The sequence below is a fragment of the Phodopus roborovskii genome, unplaced genomic scaffold, assembly GCF_943737965.1.
Source record: "Phodopus roborovskii unplaced genomic scaffold, PHOROB, whole genome shotgun sequence".
Classification (NCBI taxonomy): Eukaryota; Metazoa; Chordata; class Mammalia; order Rodentia; family Cricetidae; genus Phodopus; species Phodopus roborovskii.
This window is the reverse complement of record NW_026126627.1, coordinates 1599748-1613801: the sequence shown is the minus strand read 5'-3', so window position 1 is coordinate 1613801 and position 14054 is coordinate 1599748. Positions and strand designations below refer to the sequence as shown.

At 39.4% G+C, this 14054-nt stretch overlaps 1 protein-coding gene across 3 annotated transcripts in view; it reads left to right on the top strand.

Annotated features, from left to right (window-relative positions):
- Nucleotides 1–14054, top strand: part of Cfap20dc (CFAP20 domain containing) — a 251621-nt gene that overhangs the window by 46122 nt on the left and 191445 nt on the right. The window lies entirely within an intron of this gene.

Genomic DNA, 14054 nt, shown 5'->3' with positions numbered 1-14054 from the left:
AATAAAATTCAGTAAGATTGAGCTATTATAAACAACAAAATTACATATGAGAGCGCCAAAGATCATAGAAGAATGCTGTTCAGAGTGGCTATTCCAATGAGATAAAGAAGTTGGGCCACAGTATAATACAAAACTTTTCTCCTTTTAAAACTTCTTCCTAGGAAGAAAAATGTGCTTGGTGACAAAATTGATTTACATTCCGGTGCTAGCTTCTTGTCATCTTTATAAATCAATAGTAAATACTTTCAGACTGACTTCCTGCTGTTGTTTATTTCTGTGGCCTAGGATACAATAGGCAGTGAGTTAATATGTTTATGTAGCCTAAAAATTTATTCAAGATATGTTATTAAGGTAAGTAAAATCTTTCTATATAACAGCTTTTCCCCCCTCATTCGTTACAGTTGGAATAAACCACAGCTGGTTTTTTGTTTGTTTGTTTCTTGTTGTTTGGTTGTTGGTCTTGGTATAAACAACTAAGAAAAGTTTTTAGTAAGAAATTTATTTGCATAAATAAGTTTAAAAATGATACTGCTCTGCAAATAAAACAAAATCTGGTGTTATTTAGAAAAGAACTACTGTAAGTAAATATGTTTGATTAATTAAAGTCTGATTTTTTAATATTTTTTTAAAATTAGAAACAAGCTTTGTTTACATATCAGTCCAAGTTTCAGCACCTTCCTGTCCTCCCCTGTCCCCCCCACCAACCCCCATCCCATCCCCTTTCTGCTCTCCAGGGAGGGTGAGGCCTTCCATGGGAGTCTTCAAAGTCTCATCATTTGGAGCAGGGCTCAGGCCCTCCCCATGTGTCTAGGCTGAGGGAGTATCCCTCTATGTGAAATGGGCTCGAAAGTCCATTCATATACTAGGGATAAATACTGATCCACTACCAGAGGTCCCATAGACTGCCCAGTCCTCCAAACTAACACCACATTCAGGGAATCTGAGTCAGTTCTACACTGGTTTCCCAGCTATCAGACTGGAGTCCATGAGCTCCTTCTTGTTCTCAGCAGTTTCTATGGGTTTTTCCAGCCTGGTCTTGACCCCTTTGCTCATCACTCCTGCCTCTCTTCAACTGGATTACAGGAGTTAGACTCAGTGTTTGGCTGTGGGTGTCTGCTTCTGCTTCCATCAGCTACTAGATGAAGGCTACTGTCATCAGTCTCATTATTGGGGAAGGGCATTTGAGGTAGCCTCTTCACTATTGCTTAGATTGTTAGTTGGGGTCATCCTTGTAGATCTCTGGACATTTCCCTAGTGCCAGATTTCTCTTAAAACCTATAATGCTCCCTCTATTATAGAATCTCTTCTTGCTCTCCTCTATTCTTTCCCTGACTCAATCTTCCTGCTACATCTGCCCTCCTCTTCTCCCTACCTCCCCACCATGCTCCCAATTTGCTTTAGAGATCTTGTCCCTTTCCCCTTCTCCAGGGTACCACGTATGTCTCTCTTAGGGTCCTCCTTATTTCGTAGCTTTTCTGGTGGTGTGGATTGTAGACTGGTAATCCTTTGCCATATATGAATAAGTACATACCATGTTTGTCTTTTTTTGTGACTGGGTTACCTCACTCAGGATGGTTTCTTCAAGTTCCAACTATTTGCCAGTGAATTTCAAGATTCCATTTTTTTTTTTCTCACTGAGTAGTAATCCATTGTGTAAATGTGCCACATTTTCTCCATCCATTATTCAGTTAAGGGGCATCTAGGTTGTTTCCAGATTCTGGCTCCAAATAATGCTGCTATGAACATAGTTGAACAGATGTCCTTGTATGAATGTGTATCTTTTGGGTATATGGCTCCCTTAATTATGATATCTCTTTTTTTGTTCTCTATTCTTTCACTGACTCAGTCTTCCTGCTCCTGCTCTGTGATGCCCACCTCTCCCCTCCCCTTCCTCCTTACTCCCTCTCCCCTCCGTCCATGCTCCCAATTTGCTTGGGAGATCTTGTACCTTACCCCTTCTCCAGGGTACCATGTCTGTCTCTCTTAGGGTCCTCCTTGTTTCCTAGCTTTTCTTGTGGTGTGCATTATAGGCTGGTTATCCTTTGCTCTGTGTCTAAAACCCATATATGAGTTAGTACATACCATATTTGTCTTTTTGTGACTGGGTTACCTCACTCACAATGGTTTCTTCTAGTTCCACCCATTTCTCTGTGAATTTCAAGATTCCATTATTTGTTTTTTTTTTTTTTTTTTTTTTTTTTTTTTTTTTTTTTTTCTGCTGAGGAGTACTCCATTGTGTAAATGTACCACATTTTCTTTATCCATTCTTCATTTGAGGGGTATCTAGGTTCTGGCTATTACAAATAATGCTGCTGTGAGCAAGTTTATACAGATGTCCTTTTTGTATGAATGTGCATCTTTTGGGTATATACCTAAGAGTGGAATTACTTGATCCTGAGGTAGACCCATTCCCATTTTTCTGAGGAACTGTCATACTGATTTCCAAAGTGGCTGTACAAGTTTGCACTCGCACCAACAGTGTAGGAGTGTTCCCCTTTCTCCATATCCTCTCCAGCATAAACTATCTTTCGTGTTTTTGATTATAGCCATTCTATCAGGAGTAAGATGGTATCTCAGACTTGTTTTGATTTGCATTTTCCTGATGGCTAAGGATATTGAGTACTTTCTTAAGTGTCTTTCAGCCATTTTAGATTCTTCTTTTGAGAATTCTCTATTTATGTTCTGTACCCCACTTTTTAATTGGATTGTTTGTTGTTTTGGTAACCAGCCTCTTGAGCTCTTTATGTATTTTTTAAATCAGCCTTCTGTCAGATGTGGGGTTAGTAAATATCTTTTCCCATTCTGTGTGCTATCATTTGGTCTTATCAACTGTGTCATTTGCCTTACAGAAGTTTTTCAATTTCAGGAGGTCCCATTTATTAATTGTTGATCTCACTGTCTGTGCTACTGGTGTTATGTTCAGGAAGCGGTCTCCTGCATCAATTCGTTCAACGGTACCTTCCACTTTCTCTTCTAAGAGGTTCAGTGAGGCTAGATTTAAGTTCAGGTGTTTGATCCATTTGGACTTAAGTTTTGTGCATGGTGATAGGTATGGATCTATCTGCAGTCTTCTATAGGTCAGCATTCAGTTATGCCAGCACCATTTGTTGAAGATGCTTTCTTTTTTAATGTCCAACAATTTAACATAAAAATAATAATTCTGTTACTCTAGATTATCCAGAAAAACAAAACTGTGCGTGTACGTTGGTATTTATTGTATGGCTTTGGCTTATGACCTTGTAGGGTACAGTAATGGAGACAAAGAAGTCCCATAAGCCACATAAAGCAAGCTGGAGTTCCTGGACGACTCAGGACATAGCTCAGACTGAAAGACCTAGGAACTATGAAGACATCATTAGAAGCTTAGTTCAAATCTTGACTCCAAGTCTCAAAGGAGAAGAATTAATGCCTCAACCCAAAACAGGCAGTGAGCAAATTCTCCCCTATTCTACTTCCCTAGGACTAGCTGAGGCCAGCCACATTTAGGAGGCAATCTGTTGCACTCAATCTGCCTAACCCAAACCAACTCTCCGCTCCTCTACTGTATCACTCAGTCAGGATGATGCACAAAAGCAGTGGTTACAGTCATCATAGATAATGGGAGCTTGCCTCGAAGGTGAACTTTATATATCCTTGTTTTAATCTTTATTATTTTGAGAATTGTATCCTTGAATGGTATATTTACAACATTCCCCTCCCCCCTATGCTGCAACTCTTCCATTGTCCCTTCTATTCCTTCTCAAACTCAAGACCTCTTCTTTAATTATTAGCCACCTATATATGTATACATACACACTCACCCTTGCATACAAAATCTGCTGGATCCATTTAGTGTTGCTGACTTGGAATTTGATAACTTATCCGGCAGTGCCTCCCCAGAGCTAATTGAGTCTCCCTTTCTCAGCAACCTTAGATTGCCTATAGTTCTTCTTCTAGGAGTGGGGCCTTGTGAAATTTCCTCTATCTGTGTTGGCATGTTCAATGGTGTTGTCACTATGAAGGTCTTATTTAAGCAACCACTGTGTTGAAATTTCCTAGGAACAACCTGTTGTGTCTAGAAGACAGTTTAGCAACTTACCTTTCATGGCCCTTACATTCTTTCCAACTCCTCTCCCATGATTTTCCCTGGGCCTTAAGTGTAGGGATTGCATTATAGGTGTAGCAAGTGGGTTTGGGCATCCCTTTATTTTGACCAGTTGTAGGGCTATGATAGCCTCTACTCTTGCAAAAGAAGCTTCTTTGAAAGAGGGTGAGGACAATACTTACTTGAGAGTAGACGGATGAGCATTATTAATGCAGCTAGATTACACTGGTTTAGGAAAATGCCAATAGTAGATTCTGCAAATGTTTCCTATTCAAAATCATGTAGCCTAATTTTAGATGTGTTCTAATTACTCCTTTTTAAAATAGAATTTTCAGTTTAATTTCTAGAATAATGTTTTGATGGGAAATTATTGACAATAGTTTCTGCTGAATTACAGTTGACAACGTGAAGACTTGGTGTAGTTGTTTGAGAAATTTTTCAGATGCAGATGAGTTGGCAGTCTAAAAAAATAGATTTACTGGATGGAGAAAATCTCTTGTGTGATGGCACAGAGGAAAGCAGGCTGCTTTGTGAAACTATACTATATCTCCTAATATTCTTTTCAGAGTGGCCTCACTGTATATAGTGAAGGTAGTCACCCTTTTATCAGTCCAGCAAAAAGAGGTGGAGGTTGTGCAGCCAGAGGGTCTGGGAGCATGGAGGAAAATGTCTCAAAATCCAAAAGGGACCATTTGGAATTGCAAAGAAAATGGAGATGCTTGGAGTAGATTGGGTTCCTTCACAGAGGGAAAGGCACCCTGTCACCTTTCATGGTGCCAGAGCTCCACCTGCTGCACAAGAAAGGAGAAGAGGCAGAGCTGCCACCCTGAAGGGCCTCCCCCACCCCAGGATTACTTTGGTCCTTTTCTCAAAATCGTTGAAGCTGTTCTCATTCTTTGCTTCCACTCATCTCATCCCTTCTCTTCTCTTCTCGTCTTGATAATTTCAAAAACTGACAATTCAAAAAGCATAATTAGAAAGTGTATTTGCTGGTTTGTTGAGGTGACTGGAAATACATATACATAAAGTACAATTTAGAAATACAGTGAACATGGGTAAAATGTGTTTGGCAAAGATGGGAGAAGGGAGAAGGCCGTGTTGCCACAGAGAAGAACAGCTCTAGTTTTAATACTTAATTCGCCGGGCTGTGGTGGCACACACCTTTAATACTAGCACTCGGGAGGCAGAGGCAGGTGGATCTCTGTGAATTCGAGGCCAACCTGGTCTGCAAAGCTACAAAGAGAAGTCCTGTCTCAAAAAGCCAAGCCAACCACCCCCCCCAAAAAAAAACCCAAACAAAAAACATTAAATACTTGAATTCTCTGACACTAATTCCTTTGCTGCCTTGGGCAAGTTACTTAACTTTCTTTGTGTGCTGCAGTTTCTGTAAAAAACAAAAACACCTGAGGATAATGGCACTTGGTTTCCTCTGCTTCATAGGATTCTTATCAGACGAATGCCCCACTTTATCCAGTCATCTCTCTCCAGCCACAGCCATCAATAATAAAGCTCAGAACCCAGAAAGCACACCATCAGGGACCTGTTTGCGAGCAGACACCTATACACCTGAGTGGGTCCACATTTCTTCTCTCCATAGCTACACAATTTTGTTCTTTAAGGAAAGGTAGAAAAAGAAAAGATGAGGGAAGCAAATATGAGTATACTTGAAAAACTGGAGAAGATGCCCCAGAAGTCTAATAGCATTCTTATCCCAGAACTGGAGGTAATTAAATCTAGATATCAGTCTGTCACATTACTGGGATCCAGCTTCAGAGATATAGGGGCTTTAGCAATTATATTTTGAATCATGGTCAGAATGTTCTTTCAAAAAACATGTGTTTGTGCATGTATGTATATGCCTATGTGTGTATGCCATGTGTGTCCAGTTGCCTGCAGAGGCCAAAAGAAAGCATCAGATCCCTTGATCTAAAGTTTAAGTGGATTATATTTACCCATTATGGGTGTAAGAAGCCAAACTTGTGTTCTCTGAAAGAGCAGCCAATGCTCTTAATGTCTGAGCCAACCTCTCCAGCCCAGAGATCTCCCTTACAAGCAAGTTTGCACTGCACTGATAGGGAAGTGTGTTCTGTATACTATGCCCAACAAGATGGAACCTGTTATGCCACAGTAACTAGGGTTCTCTTTTATGGCTTCTTAGAATCATTAAGAGCACTAGTTGGAAAGGAAGCTTAAGGAAAGTTTTACTAGTGCCTGAGGGGAAAAAACTGTGATCAAGCTGTAAATTTTAGCAGCTGTGGGAAGGAGGAAGTGGAAGATGAGGAAGAGATTAAAACATGCATTGTGTAAGCTAGGTTCAGTGAAAGAATACAAGAGACCAGAATGTCCAGGAAAGCAAAATCTCTCCATTTGTATTCCACTAGGGAGAAAACATGTTAAAAGAAAATTCATTATAGGAAAGCAAAATCCAAGTCAGAGTCCCTGCACACACAGTAGGGAGTACACAGAAAGCTCACACACACATGCACAGACAGCAAAGAGAGCAAGGAAAACTCATACATGGAAGGAGAAACATTTGAGCTGTGACCCACAGTCAGACAGTCAGAGAGAGGTCATAGAGAAGCTGAGAAGAGAATCCCAGGCAAGGGAGAGCTGCCCCTTGCCCTGTGCAGGGCTTCCTCCCTGGCATTCCAAAGGGTCCTGTGTAGTGCTAGATGCAGTGACCCTACTCCAGCTGAGGCTTAGAGAACTCAGAAGGATGTGACACTTTTTGTTCACATACAGAATCCCAGCTACGGCTCACTAGTCATAGTTGGGAAGAAGTAGATTGGCCAAAGAGCTCTGCTGCACCTCACATGGCCATGGCAGAGACCCTCCCTGCCAACAGAGCCATTTAAAGTCTTGTCTACCTTGATTGACTTTGCCAGTACACCTCTCTGTCTCTTTGGAGTTGCCAAATTTCTTCGTCAACTATCTCACCCTCCCAGGACCTCCCTGCAGGGGCTGTTCATGGCTGCAGTTCTGTTTTCAAGGCATTGTCAGCACACAGAATGCATTCCTTGTGCTCCTGGCTTTCTTACATGATATTATTCAGTGACACAGAACCCTCTCAGCCATATGGAAATTCTTCTTTATACAAATTACTTGCATTTACTGGGATATTTACCTTTTCTTCATGGGCTTATCTAATTTTGAAACCACCTCCTTTGTCGGGAGGTCATAGTCCTTATCTTTTCTGCTGTTTCCTGTGATTTGCTAACAATAAATAAATAAATGGTTTATTCTTTATTCATATCCAAATAAAGTTATTGATGGTAAGCATTAATTTTTAAAATGCTTTTCCTGGCCAGAAAATTTTTTGCTGCTATTTATGTTTACATAAACTATAAACATGTTTGTTTCCACTGTTGAAAAATAATCACTTGTGAAATGCAAAATAAGTTTTGTTTATTTTGTTGACAGTCACATACAACTCAAAGAGTCCCACCAAAAGTTCATTTTTATAGATTCATCATGGAATGGAAATTTATATTTCACAATTTTATGTTTCTTTGGTTAAGTAGAACTATTTAGAAAAGTTTATTAATGAATCTCGAAAACTTTGGTCATGAACTTGTGGTGTCCCCTTGCATACTTCAGCAATTCTGAATACTTCTTAAAGACAGGAAATGAGGAATGCTGTATCTAGCAAAACTCTAGGAAGGATTTAAAATGTAATCATCATTAGCAAAATTCTAAAAATGGCATGTTCTTCCTTAGTACATTAACTTCCTTGCTATAATGTTATGTATTTGCTTTCTCTGTGTATAAGATATACCACTCTTACTACTATAGAGCTAAAGCTAGTTATGAGTGAATGACCTTGATTCTGTGGGACTTAGGGCATCATCAACTACATTTTTCAGATGGTTCTCCTCTTAGTAAGAGTAAGCCTATAGGGTTTATGTGATGCCTCAGGGGGTATAGGGCTGGCATGATGGCTTAGGGTGTAAAGGTTCATATACACACAAAAATAAATAAATATAAGCAGAAAGAGTAAATCTGCAGAAAAAAAGCCACAATGTAAATTTCTGTTTCTGATTCCAGCTGTGAAAAACTTCAAAATGTCTACTGAAGTTTTATCCATATTTCCTTTATTTATATAGTTTACATTTATTTTTACAACTAGTCTTGTTAATATATAAAATATAAATAATATTGTAGTGGAATATTCACTTTGTTTCCTTCTGTGGCACTGACCACGCCCATTGGAGGTGGAGCCAGGGGCGGAAGTGAGCTGTGGAAGGAGGTCGAGGAGGAGCTGGGCAATGCTCTCTTACTGGGGAGAGGAGAGGAGAGCATCCGGTGGAACTTGCTGGTGTTCATCTGTTTAGGTTGTAAGTTTTCTCCCTGAATAAACGTCTGTTCAGCCTATTTGTTTATCCTGATCCTTATTCAACCACAATATCTGGTGTCAGAAGTGGGATTTACTTATAATGAGTACTCTCTAGAAGTTTTACTATAACCCTTGATATAAATATCCCAACACTTCGAATTTTAGTGTTGATGTTCTCTTGGAAAACTATTGTTACTTTTCTTTCAGGCTTATTGACAGTATAATTTAAAAGTCAGGGTGCATGTGAGTGGGGAGAGAGAGTAAGAAGGAGGGAGGGAGGGAGGGGGAACTGGGATCGACATGTAAAATAAAAAAATAAATAATAATAATAATAAGAAAAATGTCAAGTTTTTTAATTATAAAAATATGATTTAATAAAAGAAACTAAAGGTTAGAAATAATGAAGGCTAAATATTTTAGCTATATGCTTCTGTTATGTCTTAAGTGAGGGTACAAAAATAGTATCTTTACTAATTAAACCACTATAATAAATTTCCAACAGCTGATTCGCATACAGACAGAAGAATTATATTTTTCACAGTTGAGATGAGAGCATGATTTGACATATGTCGCTTCATGAGGAAACCTTAGAAATTTGTGTTACCTCTCCCCATGTCCAGACTCAGCGCTCCTGATTATGGAAACATGTGGCACTCTGCGGCCTGAGTTACTGGAATTGTAGAGTCTCCTCTTGCTTCCATGGCACATGCAGTACAAACAAGAAATAACATTTGAGATTATATTGAGCTGAGGCTTGTTAGTTATTATAACTGTAGTCTAAACCATTGTAACACAATTGTGACTCAGCTAAGTGATGTTTTTTACTGCATTCTGAATGTATCATGTTTTCATTTTAACTTCATTTCTTAGCTCTCATTATAGAAATGTTCTTATTAAATACCATTCCATTGCAGAGACAACCCCTGTAGGTCCTTGCATTTAATGAGGTTTTGTTTTGATTTTTGATGATCATTGTGCACTGAGTTTTATAGAGACATTTTTATACAAGTAAATCAGGTACTTTGATCACACCCATCCCTCGCCTCTAAGACCACTCCTCTCCCAGTGTTCTGCTTTCTTTCTCCACAGTTTTGCTTCTACTTTCATGTCATACCATACAAGGGTGTGTTTATTTGTCTACATAACGCCTAGAATCCACAAATGAGAAAAAAAAAACTGTAATATTAATTTTTTGAGCTTTACTTATTTTGCTTAATATGATACTCTCCAGTTGCATCCTTTTTATGGCTGAATAAAAGTCTACTATGTATTGTGTATACCACATGTTTTTTATTCAATATCTGTTTCCATAAGTAGGCTATTGTGAATAGGGCTGCAGTAAACATAGATGCAGGATCTCTGTGGTGTGCTGACTTGGACTCTCTCAGGAATGTAACCACAGATATGACTGTAACTCCATACTGTTTTCCATACTGCCTGATTTATGGTTCTAAACAGCAGCTTATAAATGTCTACCCTACAATTCTTCCCGGCATCTTTGTTATTTGTTTTCTTCAATTCAAGAGTTCATTCATGTACTCTGGTTTCATTGAACATTCTTATAATTTTTCCTTTACCTTCTTTGTCTGGGTTTTCATCTTAAGTTGTTTTTACTGGATCAGTTACTGTGATTGGTCATTTTCATTGGGTGATGCTGCCCTGATTTTTCATGTTCTATGTGTTTCCCTATTGTGATATGTATGTTTGGAGTTAGTTCTTCAGTTGTATTTATATATTTTAATATTTATTTGTGTATGTCTATTGTGTCGGGGGGAGTGCCCTGTGTCAGAGTCAGAGGATATGTGTAGGAAAGACTTCTCTTCTTCTACCATGTGGGTTCCAGGAATAGAACTCATGTCCTCAGGTTTGGCAGCAGCTGCCTTTACCAGTGATCCGTCTCACCAGCCCTTAATTTCTTTTTAAACACCATTTTGTTTCCGTTTAAATAATTGCAACACTTAAATAAGACTAGGAGATACAGATATAGATGATGTATCGTTTATATTGTACATATGATGCAAAATAATTAGTTCTATTTCCTATCTTTGTAGAGGTTATGAAAATGATGGTATAGCACAATGGAAGTCAAAAAAGAAAAGTTAGTACCTATTACTATAGAGCAAACATAGGTCTTATTTTTGCCTTTCATTAGAGCTATGTGATAAAATGGGGGGGGGGATAATTCTAAAGAGTGTTATAAAATAAGTAAATGCTCACAAAAGGTAAGGGAGACATTCAAGGATAGGGCAGGGGGAAATGGGTATAAAGGGCATTGTCTACCGTAAAACATTGCCTTGCCTGGAGAAAAAAATAGCAAGTAGAAGCAGTGGTGGCATACTCTAGAAAAATAGAAATTTCCTGTTTGTTCTTTGGCAGCTCACTCATTTGTTTTAAAAATTAGGTACATAATATTTTGTTTTGTTTTCCTGGTATCTTAGCTTGCTGAGAAAAAGGAAAACCAGGAAGGTTAAGTTAAGGCTGTACAGTCAGGCAGGGGATGATGCCCTCAGAGAACATTTTCAGAGGTAATATAAACAAAGATAAGGAAAAGGTACAAGGAATCAGAAAAGGTATGGGGGAAGGGCCACCATTCCTAGCACCTTACCAAGTCCCATTAACTTCATATAATTCTGTGAGTGTTCTCAGTGATGGTGAGAACACATGCTCAGAGAAGTTCACTAACAGCCCGGCATTGTAACTGAGGTGCCCCATCCCAGGGCTGTCCATAGTTTGAATTTGTAGGGATGTGGGGGTTTTGTTTCTTGTTGTTCTTGCTGTAGTTTTAAGTTTCTAATTCTTTTTTCTTTGGAATTCTACCTCATATTATAGTTTTATTATGTGAAATGATGAGCAATTCAAGAGTTGCTAAATAACTATAATTTGAAATTTCAAATTACTTCTCAACTCTAAGCTAATTAAATTTTCAAGGCTGGCACCACAAAAGTTGAAAATGCTTTTGTTTCTTTCTCCATGCAATGAGCCTGCATCTGTCTTTACCATGTGTTGAGTTTACCCTACTGTATTTGCACAGTTCATTGATGTTGACCTATGCTTGGACCAGGCAATAGGAAAAAAGGATAATGACCATACCCAAACTCTTCAGTAAAATACATTGAGAAGCTGTACACCTAATCAGTCTTAAGTTCATAGTTCAATGACAGTGACTTGGGGATTTTCTCACGTGAAGTGGTACTGTCCACGTTTTTAAAGAAAGGAAGCTAAGGACAGTTACTGATGGCTTACTGCAAGTGACATTCTTTTAGGCTCTTCAGAAAGGACAAGAATATATAAGTAGAGAAGACAGAATTCCATCACAATTGTGTTCTGACAGAGGCATCCTTCCTTTACTCAACCAGGTCAACTCATATGCTTTTCCCATCCTTAATTTCAAGACATTAAAGTCAAGGAATCATGGGCACACAATAACAGTTTTGAGAATTAGTCTGGGGACACTCCCAAAATCATGCCTCACAGAGGTTAAATTAAAATAAAAGTTGGGGAATGGGTGTATCAAAGTGCTTTGGAGGTGTATGCTATGGAGTCAGTCCAGCTGCCTATATTCCAGTGCTGTTTCTGATACTCAGTGCCTATGTGAACCAAGTCTAGTGCCTCAGATTCCTAACCTGTAGGGGTAATAATACATCTCCCATAGGTTTTAATAGTAAATGATATTGATAAAGCATGTGGCACAAGGAAACCCTGATACTTTTGTTTTGCTGATATTTCCAATTAACAAACCTTTGAATAAAGTAGTTTCTGGTGTTTACACCTGAGTTTTGCTTTTTGTCTAAATGCTCCACCCCCTAATAGGGTCTCACTAGATAGCCCAGGCTGGCCTCAGGCTTCTAAGTAGTAGCATTACAAGCATGCACCACATGCCCTGCTTTGTGTAAATTCTTCAAACAAAGAAAACTTAAAAATGAACGGCTAGTCTTGAAACTTAATTGAATGTGGTTTTTAAAAAGCTATATTTCTTCATTAAATTGAAATCCCTCTTGTATAACCACATTTCTTCTTCCTTAAGTAATCTAAACAACTGAAATGACCATTAAAAATAAAAAAAAAAGTCAGGATTGAGAATGGGGTTGGAAAGCAACACTGCAAAGAGCTTTGCAGAGAGAGCCGCCCTGGTGGCCAGAGCAGACTGGTCATAAACCCACCCAGTTGCTACCCTGCCCTACAGATGGCTTCCTAGACAGTTTAGTGTCACTAAGGTAGATCTGGAAAGAATTGTGTAAGTACATTGTCTAGATGAATCTTTCCGCATTGCCTGCAGCAGCATGGTGAGCCCAGTGCCTGTGGTCACATTTCTCTCGGATGGTGCTTCCTTGGCTTTTGCGCCTTGTTGGCGCAGACTGTCTCCTCTCATTTGTACATGGGTATGACTGAGAATCAGGCCCAAGCCTTGCTCTCTGATATGAACTCAGTTTGCTTTGCTTTTCAAACATGTTTTCTTCCTCTCTGCCCTTCCTGTGCTCATCCCAGTAACTTCTAGGATAGCCTTTCTTTAAGTCCTGAGGGTTACCTGACTGAGAAGAAAGCTAGCTCAGGAACAGGAATTAGCATATTCTAGACTCAGTGGTGAGAGGCCTGTGGTACATACACATTCAGCTAGTATAGGCACAGTGTATCACAGTACATGTTGTGCTTTCATCCAGGGCAATGGCAGATGAGTCTACCTCAGAGCCGCCACACTTCCTCATGGATGCTCTTGGAAGACCGCTAGTGAGTCATGGCAGCCTTGGAGTTCTTCTTAACAGAGCCCTCCAGATGTTAACACCCAGTCATTTGATACTGGAACCTGATTTAGCAGTGCTCTCCAGACGTTAACACCAGTCATTTGATACTAGAACCTGATTTAGCAGAGCCCTCCAGACCATCACTCCCAGTCACTTGATGCTGGAACCTGATTTAGCAGAGCTCTCCAGACCATCACTCCCAGTCACTTGATGGTGGAACTTTGAATGGAACCTGTTTGCTGTCCAGGATTATGAGTTTTCTTTAAATGGATTTTTTCTAGTATTTTTTCCATAAACAAGGACAAGATATTAAATCTCACGTTTGTGAAGGCATTCCTCTAGGAAACAAAGATGACTCAGAATTATCAAGCATTGCAAGCAGACCTTTGGCGAGTCAGTTGATAGTTGACTTTTTTCACAAGTGCCTGAAATGCTACCACTTAAGATTGGGATCAATATCCAGAGGAACGACGATGCCTTCGTGTCTGTTAGCAGTGACCTCGGTGCCTTTACAACTACATGTCTTCCTGCCCTCCATTCTTCCTGCTCCACCATGTTATTTCTTCATCTACTTTCACTTTCACCTTCCAGAGTTGGGGTATTTCCTTGGCATCCCCTTTCCTGCCAACACACAAAATTTATCTGAATTGTGTGCAGAATGGTCTTAAGTGGAGTTGCCCATTTGTGATCATCTTTAAAATAGGCAGTGTACAAATGATGACAGTGTATGCTTCTTATTAAAGGGCTGACTACAAAATCAAGGATCCCTGACCGTTGAGTTTTCCTCAGCATTGCCCCTGCTTCTTAGGAAAGTGCTCAGAGATCCAGGATCCTATAATGCTTCCCTCTCAGAGGACTGAGAGATGCACTTGGGAGTTCAAATATAGCTGTGTGGAAC